Raw genomic sequence first — 14,523 nt, forward strand, 5'->3', positions numbered from 1 at the left:
CACCCACGGCTCAGATCACATCCCTGGACACGTGGGGTGTTCTGCCCTGACCAGCTGTGAGGAGGGGTTTGTCTACAGGAAGGAACACCAGGGCAAAGGCGTTCCTCCTCCACCGGCTTGGCTGTGCTCCAGCAAGGCAGGGAGGGGCTGCACTGGTTCATGCACAGGAAGAGGACGGCTTTTCAATTTTTTGAGAAATTTTAATTCACATTTTAGGAATAATACTGGGGGTGACTAGGCTTTGGCCATGTTAATGAATTCACCTATTTTGGCTCATTGTCCCTCAGAACCACCTTGAGACACAGGTGGACACAGAAGTGACCCGTGTGCCTGAGGTCCCACAACTCACTGATGACCTGTGTTGGAGCCCGCATCTTCAACCCTCCTGAGCTTCGCCTCCTGACACCGGGCTGCTTCTGCTCCTCTAGGAGGTAACGCTGAGCAGCAGCCACCACCCAGCACGCTGACTGAGCAAGAGCTCAGTGTGGGAGTTACTGGATAGGGGCAAGTCATACACGTCTTGCCAGCCAGGGGAGCTGAGAGCTGGGCGAGGTCAGCACAGGCTCACCAAGGCTCTTAAGAAAGAAGGGTAGCTCCTGGAAGGTGTTACTGTTACACCCTTGTTTCTTTGGTGTAACGTCCCTTTGTGAGTGCCTGGAATTTGACATAAGACTGGAATTTGCCCAGAGGATTTTCCACAGACAGACTTCTCTTGAGATAAAATGCTGTCTGTTGCTGCATTTCCACCCAGTTTTAACAGTTCGTTGATGCAGTGTTTCTTAAACTTTTTCATCTCAGGACCCTTTTACATAACTCTTAATGTAGACTGTATCAAAAACTAGAAACTGAAAATACTCATTTGTTTAAAAATAATGGAAACCTGTTACATGTTGAGATACATAACAATTTCATGAAAAGTAATTGTTCTCCAAAACAAAAAACAGAAGAGTAGCGTTATTTTAGTTTCACAGATCTCTTAGTAGAAGTCATCTGGACTCTCCTAGCTCCTTCTGCATTCAATCTCCTGTGACATAATTCCAGTGTGAAGTATGGGTGTGGGGGGGCTTGCATTAACAGTGATAAGCAGTTGGAAAAGAATGGCCCTGAAGAGTTGAGGTTAAGAAAGCTCTCCTAATTCAGGAATTGAATGATACCCCGGGTCAGGCACTAATGGTAGAGGTCCTCTTCCTCACCGCACTCTAGAACTTAAAAAATAACTGATAGTGGGAAGGAATTAAATAAAGGTGATGGGCAGGAGGGTAATTGTAAAGGAGTGAACGATCTACTTGGCTTCGGGCATCCACAGAGCAGGGTTCTGCATTCCTAGAACTTTGCAGGTGGAGTGGAGGGGATATCAAACGGGACTTAGTGGCAGGGAACCTTTCAGTGGAGCAAATAAGTTGCCTGGTGAAGCGAGTGCAGTTTCCCTCCACTCTATTTATATGTAACGACCGCATGCACTGGCCTCTGCGCTGGTGAGCGGAACCTGCCTGTTGACTCACGCTGGTTGATCTGAGTGGCTGAGAATGGCAGCTACCTCTTCCGTGCAGTTTCCAAAGCAAACTTGGAGAATCAAGCCGGGTAACACTGTTCTCTATTTCTAGGAGCTGACATTAAGTGGTCTCCAGCCTAGTCGACATTAAAATGTGGTGTACCAGCTTACTAATTTAATTGGCCTGCTAGTTTGAACTTCCCAGTTCTGGTATGGGTAAATGTGGTTGGATCTGAGTGGCCACAGACCCTACCTCTGATTAACCAGATACCTGTGGTCAGTGAGGATTGGGGCTAGAGTGGCTGGATCACACTGACAGGAGTCCTCAGTACCAGCTCATAGGATTTTTGGTATTTCATCTTCATAACTTAATCCTTACCTGGCTTTATATTTTTAAAGGGCTGTAAAGGAAAAAAAAAAAGTGCAAAGAGGCAGTATGTTGCCCGTGAAACTTAAAATATTTACTGTCTGGACAGTAGTATGGTGACATCGGGTAATAGTAAGTCTCCCATGGTTGTCTCCCAGCCACCCATTTCCCTTCCTAGAGGTAACGAGCGACTGTCCTCTGTGCTTCATAACCTGCCTCAGTTTGAGATGGAAGGATTTTTGCTGCTTTTGAGCATTAAGTGACCCGTGGGTCATATAAGGTTTTGCCTTGTGGGTTTTTTTTTTTTTTTTTTTTTGGCTGCACTGCGCAGCTTGCAGGATTTTGGTTCCCCCACCAAGGATTGAACCCAGGACTTTGGCAGTGAAAGCGTGGAGTCCTAACCACTGAATTCCCTGGCTTATGGTTTTTAAATGTGGATATTTGAAACCGGTGGTCCCAGGAATTGCCTCTTGCTTTAGATTTAACCCTGTTTAAAGGATAGCTAGGTGGTATCGGGGGCCTGGACCCCCCAACCTTTTATATATTTTGAAAAATTTCAAACACAAGTTAAAAAGAATGGTACAGGGATAAACCAAATATCCATTGCTTTGTGACATTTTATACTTGTCTTGTGGAACCTTGAAAGTAATGACATTGCACTCCCTATGTTGATATTTCTCCTAAAAACAAGGACATTCTTTTATGAAGGCCACGCTGTCATCACACCTAAGGAAATCACAATAATTCTCTAATACCAGCCCATATTCAGATCTCTCCAAATTTTACCCAGAATGCCTTTTTTTTTTTTTTTTTTTTTTAGTTTCTGCTTTATAACAAAGTGAATCAGTCATACATATACATCTGTTCCCACGTCCCTTCCCTCCTGCGTCTCCCTCCCTCCCACCCTCCCCATCCCACCCCTCCAGCCAGAATGCCTTTTTTTTTTTTTTAAATAAATTTATTTATTTATTTATTTTTTATTTTTGGCTGTGTTGCGTCTTTGTTGCTGTGCGCGGGCTTTCTCTAGCTGCAGTGAGCAGGGGCTACTCTTCACTGTGGTGCGCCGGCTTCTCATTGTCGTGGCTTCTCCTGTTTTGAGGCTCGGGCTCTAGGTGCACAAGCTTCAGTAGTTAGGGCACGTGAGCTCAGTAGTTGTGGCCTGCGGGCTCTAGAGCGCAGGCTTAATAGTTGTGCTGCACGGGCTTAGTTGCTCCACGGCATGTGGGATCTTCCCGGACCAGGGCTTGAACCCGTGTCCCTTGCATTGGCAGGCAGATTCTTAACCACTGCGCCACCAGGGAAGCCCCAGAATGCCTTTGATAGCACTTTCTAACCCCCTCTCCTCTGATCCAATGAAATCGATGAATTGGATTTCATAATAGTTTTCTTTAGCCTCTACTCCTTCCACCTCTTTTTTATAACATTGACTTTTCCAGAGACCAGGCTACTTGGTGGTCTTAACACATTCTGGGTTTTGTCTGTTTGTTTCCTCCTATGTCATTTGATTTGTTTCTATTCCTGTTGGGGCACTTTTTTTGGTCTTGCATAAAGATTTTTCTTTGTCCCTCCATCCAGCCTTTTCATTGGTTCAGGTGGAACCGAATTTGAATTGAGTGGTGGCCGGCCCAGGGCTCTTCCACCAGAATCAGGTGGCCTTAAGCAGCGGTCAGCACCAGGGCCTGTGACCTGAGCCCATGAGGACAAAGCTGCCTGCCTGTCACCCAGAGGAACCATCTTGTTTTCTGATTAGTCTTTTAGGTTAGGGTGTTTTGCCTCCTCAAAATCCTCTCCTGTTTCCCTTGGATGGGAAAAGAACTAGGTAGGTGCCCACTCAGCACGTGCTTTGACTCAGCAAGCCATCTCATACATGTGCTCACTTGACCTGGTGAGTCCTGGTGGTCTGCAGCTGTTTGCCCCTATGCCTGGCAGAGGTGGCAAAATAGTGCAGCCCACCACTCCGAGTTTTCAGGAAGCTGCAATCACGTCTGAGAGGCTGCCTTCATATTGGATCTACCTTGGGAGAATGAATCTAGACTTTTAACACAGTCTTGGTGTTAACTGGTTATTCCCACCACGATGGACAAGTTACCCTACTACTTACTGGCTCTCAGATAAGGGGCCAACACGAGACATCAAACCTTCCATCTCTTCATTCTCTTTGCCTCCTGAAGCCAGATTTTTAGGGCCGGGGTTTTGATGGTTGGTCAGTTCTTGAAAGCCTGACTGAAAGCTCATTTTGGATTCCCTTAGGTTTGTTATGAAAGCATTTTGCCTTCCAAAAGTCCTTGCCTCCCAAAATATGGAGGTGTTAACATTATTATGGTTTATAAGTGGTTTTGCCTGCTCAGTTTGGAAACTGCTGAGTTTTCAAACACATTCCTTTTGGGGAATGTTGTGGTTCCTCAATGATGAGTACTAGGTTGGAGAGGGTAGTGGATGGACTAAGTGAAAAATATTCTCTTGACCAAAATTAGGCATTACATTCAAATACACAAGATAGATTTGGGAAGTAATGGCTGGGTAACCCGTATAAAGGAGGAGCAGCTTGTGGCTGACTGCAAGCATTTTGGGTGAGTTCCTTTCAATGTAATTTCCCTAAATGCTGTCCGGATCCCCAAGATCAAACAGACACTTCATTACACTGCTGGGCAAAAGCAAAAGGAGCAATACTCCCCTAATATCCTAAATGTTAAGGATTTAAAATTTATTTAGCCCAGTGGTGACAGGGCCAAAACGAACCTAGATAACAAAACAGCCTTCGTCCATTCCTCAGGGCTTCAGCACCCAAGAATGCACCAGCGACTGGTCTGACCGCCTCTGCCCCATATACTTGGATTACCAAATGATTTGTAGGGCCCCGGAATTGGGAGGATTCAGCAGCCCTCCGGGCCCCGGCCCCCCGCCCCCCCGCAAGGGCCGGCTCCAGTGGCGCCGTCCTCTGCTGCCGCCCGCTGGGCGCCGCCCGGCTCTGCAGCAGGCCCGCTAGCCCCAGGCCCGGGCCCCTGGGTGTCGGCTGGGTTCGGCTTCCTGCGAGCCTTCGCGTTACCCGGGTTGGGCCCAGACCCTGGGACGGCAGTAGGGCCCTCGAGCTCGGCCCGCGCCCAGCTCCAACCCATACGGGAACTCCATCCTCGGCCTTCTCTCCGGTCACCTATCCGCAAACACCTGGGCCCCAGGTGCAGGATTTCGCTGTCTGCGTGTGCCCGGGACCTCAGGTCTGCGCGAGCACGCCTGCGCGTACCCCCACCTGCGATTCCGCGTGGGTGAGCCTCACCGCTCTGCGCGCCCGCCTGGCATGTGTTTGGCGCTGCCGCGTAGGCCAAGGAAATCTGACAACCCGGGATCGCTAAGGTTCCAGGCCAGGCCAAACACCCGGATGTGGGCATGGCGGGGATGAGGCCGCCTTCCAATCGCGGGCAGCGGCGAGAGCCAATCACAGCTAGTCTGCCCTGCTCCCCCAATGGCCGGCCTGTTGCTAGGGCTCTGCGCCGTAATCTGCCCGGCGGTGCCCCAGCCCACCTCCCACCGTGGGCTTTCATAACCCCACCACCCCCCCGACCCCATTCTCCCTCTTCCACTCTACTTGGTCTCCGCCCTCCGTGTGGGCCTTTGTCACCCGGAGTAACTTGGCCTGGGTTCTGTAGGGCGTTACAACGCCTTATAGGGCGTTAGCGACATCTGTGGGCCTTGTCCATTGCCGCGGTCGGTGGAAGGAGCTGGTGTAGGAGGGCGGAGCTCAGGCTCCCGCGGGGCCCTTGACCGCGTACCTGCCCCTCAGATTCCCCGTCTGAACAACGACGCAGCCTCTAAAGTCCACTGCAGGTTCGTCATGCTTTCTTCCCTACGTATCGCTTTTTCTGGAGCCAGCCCCTGGAGGTCTACGTTATTCCCACATTGCAGAGGAAGCCGGGTCTCTACAGCTTGCCCGGCCCACAGAGCAGTTGGAGGGGCTCAAAGGGAGATGGCCACTGGGCTCTGTCAGGTTCCATCACCTCACACGCGGGCCCCAAGGTCCAGAGGGACACTGAGGCCAGCTCTTGCCCGTCTTTGGCACTCAAGGCCCTCCACGGCCAGGCCCCAGCCCCTCTCCAGCCTCGCCTGCCGCCTGCCCCCGGTGTCAGCCCATCTCCCGTCCCCGCTGAACGCCCTTCTTTCCCCCACACTCCCCGGATAGACGCTCCTAACTGGGAATTGAGTGGTGGCCGGCCGGAGCTCTCCCCCAGAATCAGATTTCAGAAATGATAGGGAGCGAAGACACCCCAATCTCTGCCCTTCTCATCTCCCAACATAGAGCTGTGTAATCTGAGGCCGGGAGGGGGAGATGGGTTGCCCAAGGCACAGTCAAACCTGGATTTAGGAATTGAAGACCAACTTCAGTGTGGCTACTGTTTAGGAAAGTGAGATTTCCGTCACTCAGCAACGTGTGTCATTTTCCAAATGAAGGGCTCAAAGTGGTATAAAGCTTAAGAGTTTAGGATTCGAATTCTCAACCCATCCTGTCCTAGTTGTGAGGCGTAACTTCTCAAGTTCCTTCGTCCTGCAGAGGTCAGTTTGCATATCTGTAAAATGAGAATATTACAGACTACCTCATAAAGATGCCTAGCATTGAGTGGATGCTTCCTGGGTGCCCCAGACACTGCTCCAAGGCTTCACTTATGGGAGCTTCTTTTTATCCTAGATGCGAGGCTGCCCAATTCATGAATAATTGACTAAAGCCAGCTAGAGCTTCAAATTTACTCAGCTGAATTTTGTTTTTTAACACTCCTTTTCTTCTCGTTAATACTGAATGGTCACATCTACTCTAACTCCGTTTTCTTTTCTTTCTTTCTTTTTAAAAAATTTTTAAGTCTTTTTTTTTTCTGGCTGTGCTGTGTGGCATTCGGGCTCTTAGTTCCCCAACTAGGGATTGAGCCCGTGCCTCCTGCAGTGGGAGTACGGAGTCCTAACCACTGGACCGCCAGGAAATTCCCTAACAGTCTGTTCTTTTCTGTCTTTCTCAGAACTTTATATTCCTGATTATAAATTAAATCTCCATTATCAACTTCTCCATCCATCCTCACATCATTTAAAGTCATTAAGTGTCTTTAGGCTTGAAAGGAAATCTTCTCTACACTTATTTTCTAAAGCTCAAGTCCCATTTCCTTCCCTTTTGTAACAAAACTGAAAGAATGGTTACCATTTCCTCATATTTCCCTCAACCTTTTTTTTTGGCCACGCCCCACAGCGTGTGGAGCCCTTGCCCTCTACAGTGGAAGCGTGCAGTCCTAACCCACTGGAGCACTAGGGAATTCCTCCCTCAACTTTGGGAAGGTCACTCTCTAATAAGGGTGATCTCCATATTATTATCTTAATAAGATCAAAGTTATCTTCCCATAATTAATTCCCATGAGTGTTTCTTTCTTACTCGAAAAATAAAGGCTTCACATGTCTTAATTCATACGATCAGCTTCATTTTGCAGAAGAAAAAACAAACTTAGTAACTTGCCCATGGCCCCACAGCTAGTAAATGCCCCAGTGGGGATTTGAACCCAGGCAGTTTGACCAGTGGCCACAAGCACAACTGTAATCCTCTGCTGCCTCTCAGTGGCATGAGGTTGCTGTGAGGATTTAATAAGCTAAGGAGTGATTGGCAGCTAGCAGATGCCCAGTACACGCCAGTGTGATTAGTAACAGAACACCTGTGCAGCAAAGGTGCAGAGGGTGAGGCAGGTCTCCCTCACCCACTGGGCTCCAGGCCTTGGCTCCCAGACCCTGCAAAGGCAGACTGAGAAAGTGAGCTGGGTCCTCCATGAGGGAACTTCCAGGAGGCTTGAGGACATTCAGCGACTGAGGCCCAGAGCAGAGAATATGACCAAAGGTATGGTAGGTGCAGGGCTAGGGGGCGTCAGTGTTTTCCAAGACTTGGATTTTCTGCCCCCATTTCTGCTCTGGGCCTGGCAGGACCCAGAACCTGGGCAGAGATTCCCGAAGTTTCTGGGGTGAGTGGTGTCAGGTATCTGGGTGTCTCTGGGAGAGCACCAGGGGGCACTCACTTATTGTCCTATCTGGGCCTTGGGGGAGAGGAGAGAGGATGCGGAGGCCCAGCAACAGGTTGTCCTACACGGGGTGCCTCGGGACTTACCTTGGCCCTGCTCCATCCTCCTTACAGGGGGGGTAAGTCTTCCTTTCTGGAGTCGGTACAGTCTGAGGCCTGAGCTGGCAGGGCCTGCTGCCTGCTTGGTGGGGATTGGTTACTCCTCCAGAACCGTTCTTCCTCCCACCCAGAGCCTTGGGGCTCCATGACCCCTGCTGAGGGATTGGCCCGTGGGACCACTCTTAGGGTTCAAGGCTTTCAGGCTGGTAAGGCCTGGAGAAGGGGGTTTGGGGGATCATCAACAGGGCCACCATGGGCATTGTGCAAGGATAGCTCAGCCACCAGGGCCCAGAGAGAGGTAGGGGAGGGGCTCCCAAGAGGGAGGGGGGCTTGGTGAAGTGAGAAGATGCAGTGATGGATTTGGGGGTTCAGAGAAGATGGGAGAACTCCCAGAAAGGAGGGGGTTTCAGTGTGGGAGAAGGGGCTTGGTGTTGGGAGGGGTGCAGCGATGTGAGGGAATGGGGCGAAGTAAGGGAGATGCAAGATCAGAGAGGGACAGGGAGACCCAGCAAGGAGGATGGGAGCTCAGAAGGGGCTTGGGGGGAGGGGCTGGGTGAGAAGAGGGGAGGGCTCAGGGACCGCTCTGGTCATCCATTCACCTAAATTCTCAATCCCCCTGTCCTGCCGCTATCCCATTGTCTCCCCAGCCTGAAAACAGCTATCCCTAAAGGACTTTTATTTTGGCTGCACTTTGGGACTTGTGGGATCTTAGTTCCCCAACCAGGGATCGAATCTGGGCCCCCAGCAGTGGCAGTGCGGAGTCTTAACCACCAGACCCCCGGGGAATTTGCTGTTTTTCTTTGTTTGTTTTGTTTTGTTTTTGGTAAGGGACTTTCGAAAGGACTTTCATGAACCCATCTTTTTTTTTTTTTTCTTTTTGTGGTATGCGGGCCTCTTACTGTTGTGGCCTCTCCCGTTGCGGAGCACAGGCTCCGGATGCGCAGGCCCAGCGGCCATGGCTCACGGGCCCAGCCGCTCCGCAGCATGTGGGATCCTCCCAGACCGGGGCACGAACCCGCATCCCCTGCATCGGCAGGCGGACTCTTAACCACTTGCGCCACCAGGGAGGCCCCATGAACCCATCTTGATGAGGGGGCAATGACGTGGGAAGAAAAGGGTGGTCCAGACCTGCCCTGGGGTCAGAGCCAAGACTGAAGGCCTTCCTCATGCCAGGCCCTTGTTGGTCCTGCAGAAAATTGTCTTATACCCTTGGGCATCTCTGGGACTTTGGCTTTCCTATTATTTTTAGGGGACCCTGGGTAGCTGCCAGTCTTGGCGATTCCCCCTTGATTGCCGGTCTGCACGGAGCTGACAACACTGACAGACAGTCAAGGCAGGAGGGGCCTCGGGGGCCACCCAGACCCCTCAGAGTGGAAGCTGAGCCCAGAGCGGGGCTGCCTCCAAAAGGGACCGAGCTGGCACAAACCTAGAGCTGGCCTTAGCCCAGCGCTTTTTCCTGAACACAGAGCTGCTCCTGCATCCCTATCTATTCTTTTTTATATATATATATATTTATTTATTTATTTATGGCCGTGTTGGGTCTTCATTGCTGCGCGCGGGCTTTCTCTAGTTGTGGCGAGCGGGGGCTACTCTTCCTCGCGGTGCACAGGCTTCTCATGGCGGTGGCTCTCTTTGTTGCGGAGCACGGGCTCTAGGCACGTGGGCTTCAGTAGCTGTGGCTCACGGGCTCTAGAGTACGGGCTCAGTAGCTGTGGCTCATGGGCTTAGTTGCTCCGCAGCATGTGGGATCTTCCTGGACCAGGGCTCGAACCCGTGTCCCCTGCACTGACAGGCAGATTCTTAAGCACTGCGCCACCCGGGAAGTCCCAACCCCTATCTATTCTTTAAACCTTCCTGGCAGGCTCTGCCCTGTTCAGCCTGAGGTGGGGGTGAGAGTAGACTTCCTCCCACTGAGACAGCCCCTGGACCACCAGTGCTGCATCTTGACCCATCCATTGCCACTTAGGCTGGGCAGGGAGGTGTTCCAAGCTGGTAGGCATGCAAGGCTGGAAGGAAGGGTAGGAGGGGGCTATTAAACTGCAGGGACCTCTCCTAGGGCAGGTCAGTTTTCCCCAGGGTCCCCGCATATTATCTTTCCCCCCCCTGGGCTGCAAGCTGGGAGCCCTGTCTGGGCACTTGACTTTCCCTTGCCCTCAGTCTGCCCTTCAGAAGAGATGGAAGTGGCCAACTGGCCAGTGAGGCTCTTCTGCCCTCCACGCTCCTACCCGAGACCATCCAGAGATTTTGTTATTGATCTGGAGCTGTCCCTTCTTAGCCAGGCCTGGGATTCCTGGTATTTTTCATGCTTCCAGCTTCCCCTGCACAACTAGCTGTCGGCAGAGCTGTCTCATAAGAGGCCCATTAGAATACGGTTCATCCTTAGGAGGCAGAGTTAGATGCATATGATGAAGTCAAAGTCACCTGGGCAGGTGGAGGAGGGAGGGGAGGACCCAGAGCCCTTGACTAAGAGGATCTTTGCCAGGGATGGAGTAATTCCCGCCCCCAGGCTCCTGTGCTCTTCAGGGCTGGAACACAGGGGCATGGTAGATGGACAGACAGTACACACTTTGTGGGGGGGGGCACACATTCCCAGGGCCCACTTCCCTAGGAGAACAGCATGAGGGCAGGGCTTAGCCCCCATCTCATCAGGGTCTGAGCTGCAGGGCCCAGTGGCAGACTGGCTAAGACCAGCCCAGGCTCGCCCAGCTGTCCTCACCCATGCTGCATCCTCCTTCCCTGCTTGGGTCCTGAGCTGGAGCTCAGTCGCTGCTGTGCACGTCTGGACGTGGTGCCGAGTCCTGGATGCAGGGCTGTCCCAAACCCCCAGGTCCCACTGTGTGCACGTGGGGATTGGGAGTACTGTGGAGGTGCAGGGGGTCCGGGGTAAGGCCAGCAGATAGAACCCCCTCCAGGCTGATCTCTGCCCTGCCCTGGGCTCTGCCAGGGCACGTAGGGCTTGTGTGGCTGCCAGCCGGCCAGGGGTCTGGAGTCTCTAATGGTCAACCTCCTGGTCAACCCTGGGCGGGGGCTCCATTCCAACCCTACCCTCCTCTTCTTCCTTCGCTTGGTTGCCCCTTCCCCATCACAAAGGTGCTCTGGCCGTACCCTTTGGATCCAGCGCTGGGGTCCTCCGCAGTGATTCTCTGGGCGGCTTTTATTCCCCACCCCACCTCTCCACAGAGCAGTCTCCCTGGCAAACCCTAGGTTGATTCAGTAGCAGGGAAGATGAGGGCAGCTGGAAACAATTCACTCCCCCAGCAGCCAAGGTCTGGTGGCTGCTTGACCTTAGCCAAGGTCTGGTGGCTGCTTGACCTTACAGAGACTGAAGTCTGCAAGCCCCAGGCAGGGAGCTCAGGACTTTAGAAGTCCCCTCCTTCCCCCACCCCCCAGCACCCCGACATCCGGTGTGTCACCCCACACTGCAGAGCCTGCTGCTGCCACATCTGGCGTGCGATCCCCCTCTCCCCCTCTCCCTGGCAGGACCCATGCCCACTACGTCTCAGCAGCACACTGCCCCTGCCTCACGGCTGCCCCTCCCAACCACTCTCTTCTAAGGTCTGGAACCTGGTTTCTAAAGCAGGGATGCTTAAACCCTTTGCTTAGCCTGCACTTAGCATGGCCTTCAGTGCCCTCCAAGATGGGGCCCCCGCACCTCCTTCACTTGCCCTGCCTGCTTACAGCCCCTCCTCCAGCCTGACCACACCAGCCTTCCAGCCCTCCCCCATGCAACTCCCCTTTGTCCGTCACACAAGGGTCACTTCTGGAAATCCCTCTTTCCCACTCCACTGAGACTCTGCAGGCTGTCCTGGGCCCTCTCTAATGGTAGAATGCTGCTCGTCACTGGGCTGTGTCCTCCGCTTGCCCCCTTGAGCTCAAGCAGGGACTTGGACCTACGGGCTGGGTGCTGGGGCCAGAGAAGGTGCCAACAGGGAGGGCAGATTTCATAACTGGGAGGGAGAGAGAAAAGGAGAGACCCAGGGATCGGCCTGGAACTGAGAGCGGCTTGTGCACCCCATGGATCCCTAGGGGAGTTGGAGCTGCTGAGAGGTGAGCAGCTGCCACAGGGATTTGAGGTCCTTGAGGGTGCCTTTGTCACTGGCCTGCAGCAGGGGGCATTGCCCCTCAGGCACCCTTCAGCTGAGCAGAGGGACCCAGATGCTAGCATTCACTGAACCAAGGCCAGTGTCTGAGTCTGCAGACCTGAATGTCATCAGAGGCATTTAGAGAGGGACCCACTGAAAATCAGGGAAAGGCTTGGCGAGGCCGGGGACAGCAGTAGGGCAGGGACTCACCAGGCATCTCAGTACCCAGAACTGGCCTCTCCCCGTGGAGACCCCCGGACCTGAGCCAGCCTGCCCCACCCACCACTCCGCCCAGAGGTGCTACCCAGATCCCACGTCTTCTGAGATGAGCTCTGGGCGTAGGTCCAGCCCAGCCCCAGGCTCCTCTCCTGCCTCTGCCCCGCCCCCCACTGTGTGGCCTGGGCTGCCTCAGCTTTCTCACCTCCTACTTTGGTTTCCCACGGAGACTGCGGCCTGTTTCCTTTGCAGGGACTGAATTCTTCACTTCCTACCTCCCTCGTGCCCCAGCTGTGATCCCAGTGATGGCCTGAGCCCCCGGACCTATATTCCATTCCTATAGCACCGACAGCACCCAGGCGCTGACCCCTGCCTACCCCAGGCCATGGCCCTGGACTCTGGGCCTGAGACCTGGCAGCTCTCTCCGGGCCATTTTGCAGCCTCGCCCCCTCGAGTGGCCCTGGCCCCCAGGCTCAACTGCATCCCTGTCCTCCTCCTGAGGCCCCCGAGCCTAATGTGGCAGCACTTCCAGCTGTGGAGCCCCCCACCCCCACCCGCCAGCCTGTGTCTGAGTTAATCTCACCTCCCGTGTCTGGGGCGACGCAGATGGCCCTCTGGCCCCCTCCAGGACAAGCTGGGTGAACCTGGGCAAGTCTCTTCACTTCTTTGAGGCTCACTGCCCAGTTGCCAAGCAGCAGTAACCGCACCTCTTCTCGGGGCTAATGTGAGGATTACCTGGTCAAAGGCTGGGAAGTAGCTCTCCCACACGTCCAGGGCACCAGTGGAGGAGCTGGCAGCCCGGCAGCCTTGCAGTCGCTCTCTCCGACCAGATAGGGTCAGCCGGCCACCCCCGTGGAGATCAGGGCCATCCTGATGCCAGCCACAAGGGCACTGGCCGGCAGAGCGAGGGTGAGGACTGGACAGGCTGACTCTGGGTCGTGGCCACAGGAGCGTGGAGGCATCCAGGAGACATCTGAGACGGGGCGGGGGGGTGTTGCGTCTCGGGGAAAGGGTGGAAGATTTAGGCGATCAGAGCTCAGGAAACCAGGTGGGAGGGTGGGTGGACTGGGCGGCATCCTGGCTGACAGGCCCGGACCTGTGCTGCCAGCTGGGCCAGCACTGTCCTTGTTCCAGGTGATTTCTTCCCTGTTGGCCTCCTTCCAGGTTTGGCAGGGCCCTCGAAGGCCGGGACCTCTTTTGGCTTTACGCCTGCTCCAGATCGTGGTGTCCCAACAGGGAGCCCGCACCAGGGAGGAGAAACTGAGAAGTTGGACAGCGGGAGAGGTGGTGTGTGGATGCCCCAGGCCCCTCCCTGCGGGTGCTGCTCCTCTCAGGGACCCTGACAAAGTAGGGCTATGCACACAGAAGCGTCTGGCCATAGCCCCCAGCTCTGGGACCTTGCTGGTGGAGAGAATGTGGGGTCTCAAAATCCCTCATCTACTTTCAGACTGGGCTCCAAAGCCCCCATCTACTTTCTCCCTCTCCTAGGTCGCCCCGAACCCTCCTCGGGCAGGGGAGAGGGTCGGGGGAGGACAAGGACAAAGGCCGAGGTAGGTGTGGGTGTTCCTGCCAGCGACAGTCAAGGCAGGCCCTCCTGCAGCCACTGCTTCCCCGGCAGGTCTTTGCCTCTGTTCCACCAAAACCTAGGCCACACCTGCCCTCGCTCTTTGCAGGGCACCCTCAGGCCTGAAGGCCCAGGCCCCCTGCTACCTGCACGGCCTGGCCTGGCGGGAAAGGTCCTTTGACGAGGCCAATCTCCCCTCAGAATGCCACCTGGGGTGGCCACACACACCCCATCTACCTGGTCCTGCCCCTCTTCGCCAGGATTAATGAAGTTATGAGGAGGGCAGGAAGGAATTCTGAGCTCCCAGGAAGCTCCCCTCCCCAGACCCTGCCCCGTCCCCCCTCACCTGCCCCCTGCCCAGGTGTTTCTGAGTGCCTAAGCCTGGGCCAGGTGCATCTCCTGGTTTCCCCCGATCCCACACCTGGCCCTGGGTTTTTTTTTTTTTTTTCATGAATGTATTTATTTATTTATTTTTGGTTGCATCGGGTCTTTGATGTGCGGGCTTTTCTCTAGTTGCGGCGAGCAGGTTCTACAGCGCAGGCTCAGTAGTTGTGGTGCACGAGCTTAGTTGCTCCGCAGCATGTGGGATCTTCCCAGACCAGAGCTCGAACCCGTGTCTCCTGAATTGGCAGGTGGATTCTTAACCACTGCGCCACCAGGGAAGCCCAG

The sequence above is a fragment of the Mesoplodon densirostris genome, chromosome 16 (assembly GCF_025265405.1).
Source record: "Mesoplodon densirostris isolate mMesDen1 chromosome 16, mMesDen1 primary haplotype, whole genome shotgun sequence".
Classification (NCBI taxonomy): Eukaryota; Metazoa; Chordata; class Mammalia; order Artiodactyla; family Ziphiidae; genus Mesoplodon; species Mesoplodon densirostris.